The sequence below is a fragment of the Nuphar pumila genome, chromosome 7 (assembly GCF_984573655.1).
Source record: "Nuphar pumila chromosome 7, dmNupPumi1.hap1.1, whole genome shotgun sequence".
In the NCBI taxonomy this organism is placed as follows: Eukaryota; Viridiplantae; Streptophyta; class Magnoliopsida; order Nymphaeales; family Nymphaeaceae; genus Nuphar; species Nuphar pumila.
The window spans coordinates 81330569-81344944 of NC_143255.1; the positions used below are offsets into that span (position 1 = coordinate 81330569).

At 38.2% G+C, this 14376-nt stretch overlaps 1 non-coding gene across 1 annotated transcript; it reads left to right on the forward strand.

Annotated features, from left to right (window-relative positions):
- The first annotated feature begins 13158 nt into the window (after positions 1-13158).
- Positions 13159-13267, forward strand: LOC149832409 (small nucleolar RNA R71). The gene has a single exon (XR_016433526.1). It is a non-coding gene; the product is annotated as a small nucleolar RNA R71 (small nucleolar RNA).
- Positions 13268-14376: the final 1109 nt, after the last annotated feature.

Consider the following 14376-nt stretch of genomic DNA (forward strand, 5'->3'; position numbering starts at 1 on the left):
GAGATCCAGCACGCTTGTTTTCAAAATATTTAATCCAGATTTGTGTTTTTAAAACTTTTCTTTCACAATCAATTTTAAAACCTGGGTTTTTAATCAAGATTATGTCATTTGCCAATCCCCAGGACCTTATATCTTGAAATATTTTCTCAGAAAACAATCTGGATTCATTTCAAACTCAATTTCAATTGATTTCAATTCTCAGATGAGGCCCATTTAGGTGGTATCGCTTCTGGATTCTTTTATTTATCAAAAATCTCAAAAATTTTAGAGTCCTAGTTGGATCAGGAATCTGTATTTTCATCAGTTTGAATCTTTTTGAACCTTTTTAAAACATCATTCTCATTTTGAACCAGTTATGGTCCTATCCCTTGTTCATTTCCTTCATTTTGGCCAAAATTTTAGAGTCTTGGTTGGATCAGGACTCTTCTTCAAGAGTCCAGTCGGATCAGGACTCTTCTTCAGAGTTTTAATCGGATTAGGACTCTAATCTTTTACAGCTATTTTATCCATTTTCAATCAAATCTTTTAAAATCTTTCAAAATGAGTCAGAAACTCAGATTTTTAGTCAAAACAGGACTCTGTTCAGAGAGTCCTAGTTGGATCAGGACTCTGATCCTGATTTCAATTTTGAAAGAATCTTTCAAAAATCTTTCCATCTATCAAAACTATTACACTTTTATCAAAGAATTTTAAAATTCTGAGGTTTTATCTCAGAGTCCTGATCAAATCAGGACTCTACCCCAGAGTCCTGATCGAAGTAGGACTCTATCCAAAATTGATTTTCTCACTTCATTTTCACTGGTTTTCAAAAGCTTTGCCTAAATTTCATCATTTGCTTATCAGAAAGCCAAAATTCTTAGAGTTTTGATCGAATCAGGACTCTTTCTCAGAGTCCTAATCAGATCAGGACTCTAAACCAAAACTTCAATTTCATCCTGTTTTCACTTGTTTTTCAAAATTCTCTTATTTGTTTTCTCAAAAAATCCAAAAATCTGAAAGTCCTAGTTCAATCAGGACTCTGTCCTCAGAGTCTCAGTTGAATAAGAACTCTGTGTTATTTCCATATTCGTTATTGTTTTCATTGTTTTGTTTTTACTCCATTTTTTTTATTTATTTCCATTTGTTTTAAAAAATTAGGTCATTTTGTAGAGTCAAGTTAATCCAGGACTCTATTTCATAGTTCTAATTGAGTTAGGAGTCTAACCCTGACAGTATTTTCTGACTTATTTCACCATTTTCGATAAAATCTTTTCAAAACTTCCTTCATTTGGATTTTAAAATCCAAAATCTCAGAGTTCTAAGAGTTCAGGACTCTAACCCGGAGTTCCAGTTCACTTGAGACTCTGTTTTAAAAAAAATTGAATTTCAATTATTGATCTTAACCCCTTTTCAAAGGTATTTTCAGTGTTTATTTCAAAATTTGCAAAACTCAATGTGGGCCCACTCAGTTGGTACCATATCCAAAAGAGTCCTGACCCAGTTAAGACCCTATGCCATTTCAAAAATTTTAATTTCAAAGCTTACTTTTGAAAATCTTTTGAAAACTTTCTCAATTTCAAGTTTTAAAATCGCTTTTTGAAAAACTCAAGTAGGGCCCACTCGGGGTGGCGCCATATTCGAGTAAGTCAGGGCTAGACTAAGGTTAGTCAGTGTCTTGGTTAGTGTTAGTGGTTTAGAAGAGTCAAAATTTATTTTAAAAACTCATTTTGAAGTTTGGATTTTAAAACTAGTGTTTTTAAAGGTTTTTAAAAGGACTTTTAGAAAATCCAAATGTGGAAAATGCCAAGTGGCATCACATTTGGGGATTTTTAAGGTTTAGCTAGGGGTTAATTAGGTATTAATTAGGATAATTTAGGCTAGGGGTATATAGGTAATCCTCTACAAAAATCGCCCCCCCTTAGAAGAGTCCAAAATTTTTAAAACTGTTAATTTTCAAAACCTAAAAATTTCTATAAATTGAGACCCATAGGGGGTCGATTTTTCCAGCCACCTCTTGAGCAATTCTTGGAGCCTCTCTCTCCTCTCCAGCCTTCTTCCATTACAACAACCTCAAGGTAATTGTTTTTTTAATTTTTAGCTTTTACTTAATGTTTTTAATAGTTTTAAATCAATTTTAGCCATTAATACCATCTATTCCATGGATTAAACCATGGATTCAAGTCCAAGAACCTCAAGAGAGTTTCAAGAAAGTGATCTAACTATGTTCTATGGTGTTTACAGGGATTCTAATCCATTAGAATCAATTTTAACATGGGTCTTTACATTATTAACCAATAAAACATGTGATTTACCCTTTTAATGGGTAAAATCCATGCTTTTAAAGGTAACTGGTTGATATTTTAGAATGCTCTTTTTAAAACACTTATTTTCAATAAGACTTTGGAAAATCGTCAACCAAAAATATAAAAACCGACTTTCCACAAAGTGGTAAGTACGGGTCGAATCCTCAGGGAACAGGAATTAACCACGATATTTCTAGAAAATTTAATTTATTAATGTCAAATGTCAATCTACAATTATAAAGTTAATACAACTATAATTAATTACTAAAATGAAAATAAACAAGCAATCAGTCTTCTGCTCCACACCAAGGGTATTTCCGTCTTTTCTCCAATTATTCGCTCCTCACACTTGAAAAATAACCCTGGAAGCTAAGTATACTTTACAACCTAAAAATGCAGAAAAATACAAAGTTAGTATACTATTTTAATAATGCAAACAATAAATAAAACTAATTCTACTTTTACGAAAATAATAAAGCAAATGCTATTTATCAAACAAAAATTAAATAAAATACTAAATTAATTCTAAAATTGACCAAATTAATTGTACTAATGCTGTATGATGATTATGCAACTCCTAAAATGCAAAAACTACTGAAAACAAGTCTAAATTGCCGAAACTAAGAAAATTACGAAACTGCCCCTAACTAGTGTAAAATAGCATTCTGACAGGTTATCGGAAAACCGCTGTTTGACAGGGAAAACGAGGTCCAATTTTCCCGAAATTTGTTCTGTTCTGCAACTGACAGATTAAACAAACTGACAGTTTTTACAGAATAAAAAAAAAATATCTGGAACTCCAGATATAAGCGTTTCAAATCTGGGAAAAATCAGGATATCGACAGTCCTGTAATTTGAAATCCAGAAAAAGCGGTTTTCGCAAAACGCTTAAAAATCAGACCAAATCAACTCCGAATGAGCTGAAATTTGGTCTGCAGTTAAATAACAAGTCAATAAAGTGAATAGAAGAATTTTGTTTTGGAAAACACAGAATTTTTGCACAGAAAATAATGCGAGTACGACAGGGAAAAAATCTGGATTTTATTTGAATGCACTATTCACTTTATGAATCTATTTTAACACTCTAAAAGACAAATCAAACCTAATGCAATCTAAATGACATTGTATAACAGTGTATATGCAGATGATGATTACGAATATACTAAATGTACGACGAGCAAAACACGATAAGCAAATTATGACTAGAACTACGTTAAATAACAATGCAAATGCAACTATGCTAATCAATAAAATGTAATATGCCTACTAAGTTAAAGAATATCTAATTATCAATTCAAACACTCACAAAACACATTTCACACATACGAAACAAATACGATATACACACACATACTTCTTCACTACAACTAAAGTAGATAAATAAACTAATTAGTATAAAAATCAAAATAATTAATACTAAATGAGATTAATTCACTAAAGAACGAAGGCTAAGGTTAGGGTTCACTCGGTTGACTCGACTAGGCTCGGTTTTGGCTTGGGTAGGTTCGGATTGGGTTTGGATGAACCCGGATTGGAGTAGGTAGGCTCGGTTTTGACTAGGTTGAGAGAGATAGGCTCGAGCTAAGGTTGACTCAACTAGTTGGGTTCGGTTTTGAGTTGCCTTAGTCAACTAGGTTCGATTGACTTAGGTGGACTCGGTTTAGGGTTGACTTAGTCAACTAGGTTCGAGTTGACTTAGGCTCAACTAAGTTTGACCCAACTTAGGTTTGACTAGGCTCGAATGGGGTAAGGTAAACTCGGTTGACTCGACTTGGTTTAGACTAAGGTTTGACTCGAGTTAGGTCTAGGTCTTTGACTAGGCTCGAGTTGTATTTGACTTAGGCTAGGGTTCAAGTTGACTTTGACACAAGGCGCACCTAACCAAGTCAATCTAATTGACTAGGTTAGATTAGGTTCAATAGGTAGGGTCGGTTGACTTGACTAGACTCAAGTGAGTTGAACTAGGTTTGACTCGACCTAGGGTTAGGGTTGACTGGGTTAGGGTTAGACAAAAGTAGTAACCTCTTAATTCCTACAATTAATTCAAAGCTAACGATTTTAATGGAGAAGGTTGGAAAAGGAATGTAATAATTACCAATGTTCAAATTTTGAAATGCTTTGGATTCTCAAAAATCGCCCCATTTAAAGAGGGAGTTATACTCCTTAATTGCCTTTAAAGCTCTTTCTGGAAAAATGAAAAGACCAATCTAAAAATACACGATTTTTGCTTTTCAAGATGGAATTAAAATGCTTTTAATACTCTATGGAAATCGTGTAGCCTAGATTGGAATTTTTGTTTAATGCCAAAAACACTTTCCAAAGTTAAGGAGTAACTCCTTCTTTAATACCCATTTAAAATTCAAATTTTCCTTAAATGCCTCACACGAATTTTGAAGAACCTCCTTTTTCCAAAATCGCCAACTTCTAAGCCTTAATTGCCTCCCTTCTCAAAAATCACCAACCTCTAAAAGGGCTACTTTCTAAACTAATACAATTAATTTTTACCTAGAGAATAAAGGAATTTAAATAGAAAACGATTTCCTAGGATTAAATACTAACCTAATCCCCAAAACTTAACTTAAATAACCCCTAAAAACGGCTAAGACACTAAACCCTAATACATTGAACATAGACAACCTAATTACACCTACCTAACTCAATTAATGACAATTAACAATTTCTAAAAATTCGACCAAGAGCTCAAGGGGAGCTCTAATGGCTGCCGCCCTCCTTGGGGAAGAAGAAGACTAAAAAAAAAATGAAAAGAATAAAAAAAAAACTTAAACTAAAAGAAAAAAAAACGACTTACTAAGGAGTCTTATTTTGATAGAACTAAATTAAAATATGATGAAAAGGACTCCTAACTCCCCTAAATGCAAACATGAACAGCACTATGCTGGAATTTATTTAAAAACGTAAAGAAAATAAAAATTCGACTCTTGTAATTTTTGTTTTTCAATATATTCAAAACACCAAAAACACAAAATGCTAAAAACGATTATTGAGAATTATCCTAAACGAATGAAATTAATTAACACAACTTTATAATGCTGTTGACACCCAAAACACACAGCAAACACACGGTTTACCAACGTCAACACACACACTTAACAAAAATACAAAGATCGGCTAGAACAATTCTAGCCGATTTTTTTTTCTTTTTCCAAAAATAAAATCAAAACAAGACAAGCAAAACCCACAAACAAAAGGAATTAAAATAAACTTTTTAGAATAGGATTTTCAGAAAAATAACACAATACACATGCTGGACATAAAAAAATCAGAACAAAGAAAAATATTTTTGTGAAAATCAAGAATCGGCTAGAATAAGTCTAGCCGGTTTTTTTGGATTTTTCTTTTTAATTAAAACCAAATGCCACCCACACACAAAACCGACTAAGATGAATCAAAATGAACATTTTCTTTATTGGATTTTTTGTAGAACAAAACCACGAACACTTATGACAAACTTGAAGAATCGGCTAGATGAAGATCTAGCTGATTTTTATAAAAAGGATGAAAAATCAATAAAAACTCGATTCCAATGAATCAATCAAATAAAAAAACCTAAGCTAACGTGCTGGCCTATGCATGAACTCTAGTCTAAGGTTGAAAACCAGAAGAAAACAAGAAACACTCAGAAAATAAAGAAGAGAAAACCAACACTCACTTTCGGTTTTAGCTAGAAGAGAAGGAAGAAGAAGACCTACCTTTTGGAAGATCCGACGACCGGGGGGATGAAAAAGAGCGGACCATGGCTGGAGATGGACGTCCTATACAGTTCAAGAATGCTGTACTTCACCAAAAATGGCACCTTTTGCAGCTGCTACACGTTGGAGATCCACTGACGATGGAATGTGAGCCGATTCTCGATCGGAGGGTGTAGAAAGCTGGATGGAGGTAGGGCCGGCTCACCTTGGTGGTGTGTTGCGCACTCCCGCCCAAGGTTAATGGTCTCCACCTCTGCTACACCTACAAAAATACAGAAAAATGGTGAATACTACAGCAAGGAACAAGAAAGAAATGAAAAGAACACAAAGAGGATCAAAATATGCTTGGAAACCAAGCATAGGCCGGTCTTCAATGGCCAAAACGTTGAAGAAGATGGAGAGGAAGGAGCTGCTGCTGTAGAGTCACTATAGGGGGCGTCCAAACACAGCCAAAGATGCCTAGGGCTTCTCTAAAATGTATATTTATACTTTTTGGAATTTGCAAAAACAATGTTATAAAAGATATATTTTCTAGGCGCCTCTTTCTGGGGGGTTTTCAGAAAAACTTTTTGAAATGGATCTGGATAGGCGTGTGGGTTGGGTTTTGGGCTTTCTAAGAGTTGATCCAAGGTCCAATTGACCTAATTGGGTCGAATATGGATCCGATTCACCTCGAAATCCTGCCCAAACACTGAAATAGCCATAACTCTCTCATTTTAACTCTGATTTTTCTGAAATTCGAACCATAGCCCCTTACTATCAAAACACATCTAAACATGGGTTTAAAACCTTAAACTTGATACAAAATGCATGAAAAACTTGTTTACATGATGTGCATTTCATGCATCATCAAATACCCCCATGCTTGAATGTTTGTTAGTCTCTTAACAAACCCTAATCATGATATGCACTGAAGACAAGAAATGCTAAGCATGAATGCATAATACTAACTCACTTTCGTAGGAATCACGGTTGCATTTAGCGTATGCAACAAGCCCTTTAAACCCCTAGCTTACACTAGTGGACGAGTAAGGTCTCGTGGGGGTTTGCAGAGATGCTACCCACAAACATCAATGAAATGCGAGGATGATCTTTTTTTTTAAAAAAATATTAGGCTCTTAAGAATGCAGTTGGAACAAATATTTCATGTAATTGACATTCTCAAAACAAGTTTAAAAATCTCATGCCGCCACAGTAAAAATTCTTTTCCTTCACTTTTCTAATATTTTAGCTAGTTCATGATTTTTTCTCTGAAAGTCAAGTATTCTCATGTTTTACTCATTTACTCTCACTTGTATATTTTCTGCACAGTAATACACATATATGCCTAAGCAATGAAAATTTTCTCATTCAGCACATTCTTTTTCTTTCATTTTCACTCTTTTTTTTTTTTTTCAACTTTTGATCTCTTGCGCATTCTTCTCCTATGAGCACTATTTTAAATAGTCAGTTTTCGTGACCCGTGTAACGAGCTTTGGGTCAGTGACTCCCAAGTCGGCCGACCTTAGGGCACTAGATACAAAGTATCCCTCGGACTTAATTGCTCGAGTCACTAGACCTTCTATTGTAATAGTTTACGTATAGTCTTCCTCTCGTCTTGTGCAATGTCTCTATCTCTTAGGATTTCTATGCAGTCCATGTAACAAGCTTTCGAACCGGAGGCTCCCAAACCAGCTGGCTTTGGGGCACCAGGTGTAAAACACCCTTCAGATTCTACTTACTCGAACTACAAAGGCCATAGATATCGACTTAGACAAGAAGATGATCTCCTTCGTTATCCTTTTCGTTAAGATACTCAAACACTTCATCTCGTGTCTGAGTTCCACTACTAGGATTCACGAAGACATCAACAACTAAACGTAGCTCTATTCTTTTAAACTCATTTTTCAAACATATCTTTCCATTGCTTATTCTTTCACAAAACATACTATGCATACTTATACTAAAGTGATTCAAAATTTTCTAACAATCAAATACTATATTTTCTTTGAATTATCTCATAAACAACTACTCTATTTGACTCAGTTCAGAAAATAAAATTTTTATGGGGCTTAAAAATTTATAAACTGTTAGATTATGTCAAAAACAATCATATATGGTACACTTTGTTCTCAAATGCCTACTTTGATTACCAGTCATACAAAAAAAAATTTGAAATTTTTGTGTGCATGCATCTAAACCCCCCCCCCCCCCCATGCTTGAATGACACTGTCCCTAGTGGCATACAAAATGAATAAAAATGTAATGCAGATGCACACTAAAAGACACTAACAAAAATATGGGAGAAAGGATAGATACAACCTGATTTGCTCTGAGCTTCTGAAGTTGATTTTCCTCTGATCCTTGAATTCTTTGAAAGCTCTTCTCTGCCTGGTAATTGATACACTAAATGTTAAGTTCATCCTGCATACATCAAAACACAAATTAGCACATGTGAAATGAAATACTAAATAAATAAAATACTAAAATGAAAAATAAATAATATACATATGATACATCCCTCTGGTCGAATCCTCATGCCTTTGTGAGATGTACTATCTCACACTCACCATCCTGTAAGGCATCTGAAATGAATGGCTTCAGTCTTTGCCCATTTACCTTGAATGTACCTTGGGTCATAGGATCGAATAATGTCATTGCTCCATGGGGAAATACTTCTTTCACGATGTAAGGACCTGTCCATCTCGATCTCAACTTTCCTGGGAATAAATGCAAACGAGAGTTGTATAGCCACACTTTCTGATCTGGCTCAAACACTTTCCTGACAATATGCTTATCATGAAATGCTTTTGTGCGAGCTTTGTATAATTTGGCATTCTCATATGCATCATTCCTGAGTTCCTCTAATTCTGAGAGTTGCAGTGCTCTCTCTTTGCCAGCCTGGGTGAGGTCAAAATTCAATTTCTTGATAGCCCAATACGCTCTATGCTCTAGCTTGACAGGAAGATGGCATGCTTTCCCGAATACAAGGCGATACGGGGACATGCCAATGGGAGTCTTAAATGCAGTTCTATATGCCCAAAGTGCATCATCTAAGCGCTGGGACCAATCCTTGCGGTCCGGACGAACTGTCTTTTCTAAAATTCGCTTAATCTCCCTATTGGACACTTCAACATGTCCACTAGTCTGCGGGTGATATGGAGTGGTGAATCTATGATTGACAGAATATCTTCTCAGAAGAGAAGCTATCTGTACATTCCTAAAATGTTTGCCACCATCGCTAATCATTGCTCGTGGCACACCAAAACGACTGAAAATGTTGTGCTTAATGAACTTAAGCACTACTCTATGATCAGTGGTCTTGGTTGCCACAGCCTCGACCCACTTGGACACATAATCAACCGCCACCAGAATGTATAAATTTCCGAATGAAGGCGGAAATGGTCCCATGAAATCAATGCCCCAAACATCAAAAATCTCGACTATCAAAATCGGAAGCAAGGGCATCATGTCCCTCTTGGACATGTTTCCAATCTGCTGACATCCCAGGCATCGCCTACAAAACTCATGCGCGTCCCTGTGGAGTGTGGGCCAATAAAATCCTGACTGCAAAACCTTTGCAGCCGTCTTCCTACTACTAAAATGCCCTCCATAGGCTAACGAATGGGAAAAAGCTAGAATGGACTGGTACTCCTCCTCCGGAACACATCTCCTAATGATCTGGTCTGCACAGTATTTGAACAACTCCGGTTCATCCCAATAATAGTGCCTCACCTGAGATAGGAATCTCTCACGCTCATTCTTGTTCCAATGCTCAGGTATCTGCCTCGAAACCAGATAGTTCACAATATATGCAAACCAGGGTAACTACGATGTATTGACTGACATGATCTGCTCGTCGGGGAAAGAATCACTGATCGGCCTCTGATCCTGCATGGTCTCCACGATCAGTCTGGACAGATGGTCTGCTACTACATTCTCGCTTCCCTTCTTATCTCGAATCTCGAGATCAAACTCCTATAGTAGTAGAACCCAATGAATCAATCTCGGTTTGGTGTCTTTCTTATTCAACAAATATTTCAATGCAGAATGGTCAGAATAGACAACCACCTTCGAACCAAGTAAATAAGACCTGAATTTATCCAATGCAAAAACTACCGCAAGTAGCTCCTTCTCTGTCGTAGTATAATTCATCTGGGCATCAGACAGAGTTCTACTCGCATAGTAGATCACATAGGGTTTCCTATCAATGCGTTGTCCTAAAATGGCCCCCATAGCGTAATCAGATGCATCACACATAATCTCAAATGGGAGAGTCCAATCTGGAGGTCTCAAAATAGGTGCAGTAATCAAGGCTTCTTTGAGAATCTCAAAGGCCTTCATACAATCCTCACCGAAAACAAAGGGTTGGTCTTTCTCCAATAACGTGCAAAGCGGTCGAGAGATTTTGCTGAAATCTTTTATGAACCGCCTGTAAAATCCCGCATGCCCTAAAAATGATCGAATCTGCCTCACCGAGGTGGGTGGAGTCAAACGGAAAATGGATTCCACCTTCGCTCTGTCAACCTCAATACCACGCTTGGACACAATGTGTCCAAGCACAATCCCCTCCTGGACCATAAAATGGATCTTTTCCCAACTCAGGACGAGATTGGTCTCCACACACCTACTCAGTACTCGAGCAAGTTTTTGGAGGCAATCTTCAAAAGAAGAGCCATACACTGAAAAGTCGTCCATAAAAACTTCCATCACATCATCAATCATGTCCGAAAAAATAGCAAGCATGCACCTCTGAAAAGTAGCCGGGGCATTACAGAGCCCAAACGGCATACGTCTAAATGCGAAGGTGCCATAAGGACATGTAAATGTGGTCTTCTCCTGGTCATCAGGATGGACAGCTACCTGATTGTATCCTGAATATCCATCTAGAAAGCAGTAGTAGCTCTGCCCTGCGAGTCTCTCTAAGATCTGATCAATGAATGGCAGTGGGAAATGATCTTTCCTAGTTGCCACATTCAACTTCCTATAATCGATGCAGACTCGCCATCCTGTAGTGGTCCTCATCGGAATTCTCTCACCCTTCTCGTTCTCTACCACAGTGAGTCCTAACTTCTTCGGGACAACCTGAATCGGACTGACCCACTGGCTATCAGAAATAGGGTAAATGATTCCGGCATCCAACCATTTCACCACCTCTTTCTTCACCACTTCCTTCATGTTAGGATTTAGCCTTCTCTGCATATCCCTAAATGGCTTGACTTCCTCATCACAATGGATCCTATGCATGCATAATGAAGGATCAATCCCCTTCAGATCAACAACTCCCCAGCCAATCGCTGCCTTGTGCTCTCGAAGAATAGTCAGCAGTCTCTGTTCTTGCTCCTCAGTGAGCAAGGACGAGATGATCACAGGCAGAGTCTCATCATCTCCGAGGTATGCATACTTGAGTGAATCCGGTAAGAGTTTCAACTCAAGTTTCGAAGGTGACTCAATCGAAGATTTGGCGGGGGTCTCAGCAAGTGGTGGAAGAGGCTCCCTGACCGCTCTCCAAGGTGGTCTCTCTGACGACACTCTAGACACATCTACACTATCTACACCGCTATTCTTCTCTATATGGTACCAATCTAAAGAATCCTCAGTAATGTACAACTCGGGTTGCTCCTCCACTAACTCATGTGCAATATCTACATGAAAGCAGTCCATGTCTCCTGCTGGTCCCATCGCAGCATTGAAAATATTCAGCTTAACCTTTCGATTGCCGAATGAGAGATCCATGGCTCCGGTTCTGCAGTTGATACACGCATTGGTAGTTGCCAAGAATGGTCTGCCTAAAATAATCGGAGTCTGGTGCTGGATATCCACTCCTTCCATATCAAGAATAATGAAATCGACTGGAAAATAAAAATCATCCACCTTAACTAGCACGTCCTCCAAGACACCTCTCGGTACCTTGACGGAATGATCTGCCAGCTGCAGTGTAATCGGAGTCGATCTCATCTCTCCTAGCCCGAAAGAATCAAAGAAATATCCGGGCAGAATGTTCACGCTTGCTCCAAGATCGAGCAATACGCGTTCTATCCGAATATTCCCTATGGTACACGCAATGATAGGGGCTCCAGGGTCCTTGAGCTTTGGTGGTGTCTGATGCTGAAGTACTGAACTCACCTGCTCAGTCAAATGGACCCTGTTAGGAACTCTCTCTCTAGATTTACGCTTCTGCGTACATAGTTCCTTCAGGAATTTGGCATATGCCGGCACCTGCTGAATCGCATCGAGTAAAGGTAGGTTGATCTGCACATGCTTGAAGATGTCAAGCATGTCCTGGATCTTCGCACCTTGCTTCCCTCTATAACCAGGAGACTCTAATGCTTTGGGATAGGGTGGTGGGGGAATATACTCGGCTGGCTCCTCCTCTTTGTGAGAAGGCTCACTCCTATCCTTCTTCTTCTCTGAGGATGAAGATAAAGATGATGATGAAGATGATGATGGGGATGGGGATGATGGCTGAGCCAACGTAGGTGAAACAATGGTCTCTGGCTCCTCTATCCTCTCTCTACTCTCTCGTTCTCTGCTCTCAACGTGATACTCACGTCTACTCCTCAAGGCCATAACTGATTTAGCCTGCTGCTGTGTCTCGGTATGAAATAGGCCTCCAGTCATCTGGTCCTTACCCTTCGGGTTCATGACAGCCTGACTCGGCAATGTACCCTCGGGTCTCCTACTAATAGCCTCAGCTAACTGTCCCATTTGCGACTCTAACTTCGCAATGGACTACGTATGCGAGCTCAAGATCTGGCTACACGTCTCGAAGGCGTTCTGATTAGAGGTTTTCACCTCTTGGAATGCCTGGAGAAGTCTCTCCTCAAAAGATGTCTGCGGGGCAGATTCCTGCTGAATCGGGGGAGGAACTGAAGAAGAAGAAGACTGAGAATAGCTCGGTCTCTGAAATGGCTGAGTAAAAGATGGCTGCCGAACTGGCTGAGAGGAAGTAGGCATCTGCATGGAAGACTGTGGATTCTTCCATGAAAAATTGGGATGGTTACGCAGGTGTATCAGATTGAGAGCTCGAAGCATGGTGGAGTGAATTCTCAGCCAATGTATCAAATAACCTCCATGCTTCGTCCTCGCTCTTCAGCATGAATGTCCCTCCACATGAAGAGTCGATCATCTGACGATTCTTGTCAGACAATCCATCATAAAAGCTCTGCACCAGTTGCCATTTCGGCACCTCATGATGGGGACATTTCCTGAGGAGATCCTTCATTCTCTCCCAGGTCTCATGAAAGCGCTCACCATCTAACTCTGAAAAGCTAGTGATGGCTCTACAATATTGGTTCGTGCGACCAATGGGAAAGTATTTCCGAAGAAACTCTTGTTGTAATTGATCCCAGGACTCTATTTCTACAGAATCTAAGGATTTTAGCCAATACTTGGCTTTGTCCTTCAATGAAAAGGGGAATAGAGTCAACCTTAAAGCATCATCATCGAAATTCTGTATCTTAACAGTAGAACAAATTTTGAGGAATTCATCTAAATGTCTGTAGGGATCCTTATGACTAAGGCCATAAAAGGATGGAAGCATCTGAATAATGCTGGCCTTAATCTCATAATGCGGCGCTCCTACATCGGGTCTCCTAATGCAGGATGCCTGAACATAGTCTGTGGGAATGAAGTATTCCCGCAGAGGGCGTGAAAGAACTGGGGGTGGAGGTGGAGGATCCATGTCAGCCATTGTTGCCGAACTCCGATGATAATGTAAAATTCTCTCTGGGTTGTCAACAAATGGGTGTAATGGGGTTCCTAAACCTCGCCGACCCTGCATACACTGGTACTAAGACCAGATGTAAGCAAACGACCTAACTCTAAATCTAAACTAACACAGGTACTAAAATGTAAATAAACAAATAACAGTAACTAAAAACAAACAGATATGCTATCTAGCTATGTCAGAATTCTATACTAAATAAATAAGTAACAAAGTAAACTATTCTAAAATGCTAAAACAAATAAATACAGGAAATCACAAACTATGTTTTTCTAAAACCCACCTGTCTAATCGCTCCTTGCAGAATGATAATTAAGTGAATCCTAAAAAGAACAATACGTGAATCCTATATTTACTAACTATGTTAATCCTATATTCACTTACTAATCCTACTAACTAAAAAGAAAACAACTAATTAACTAACTAAAACAAATTAATAAATTAAAATCTAAGAAATATAGTAATTAATTCGCCGTTCCCCGGCAACAACGCCAAAATTTGGTTGATATTTTAGAATGCTCTTTTTAAAACACTTATTTTCAATAAGACTTTGGAAAATCGTCAACCAAAAATATAAAAACCGACTTTCCACAAAGTGGTAAGTACGGGTCGAATCCTCAGGGAACAGGAATTAACCACGATATTTCTAGAAAATTTAATTTATTAATGTCAAATGTCA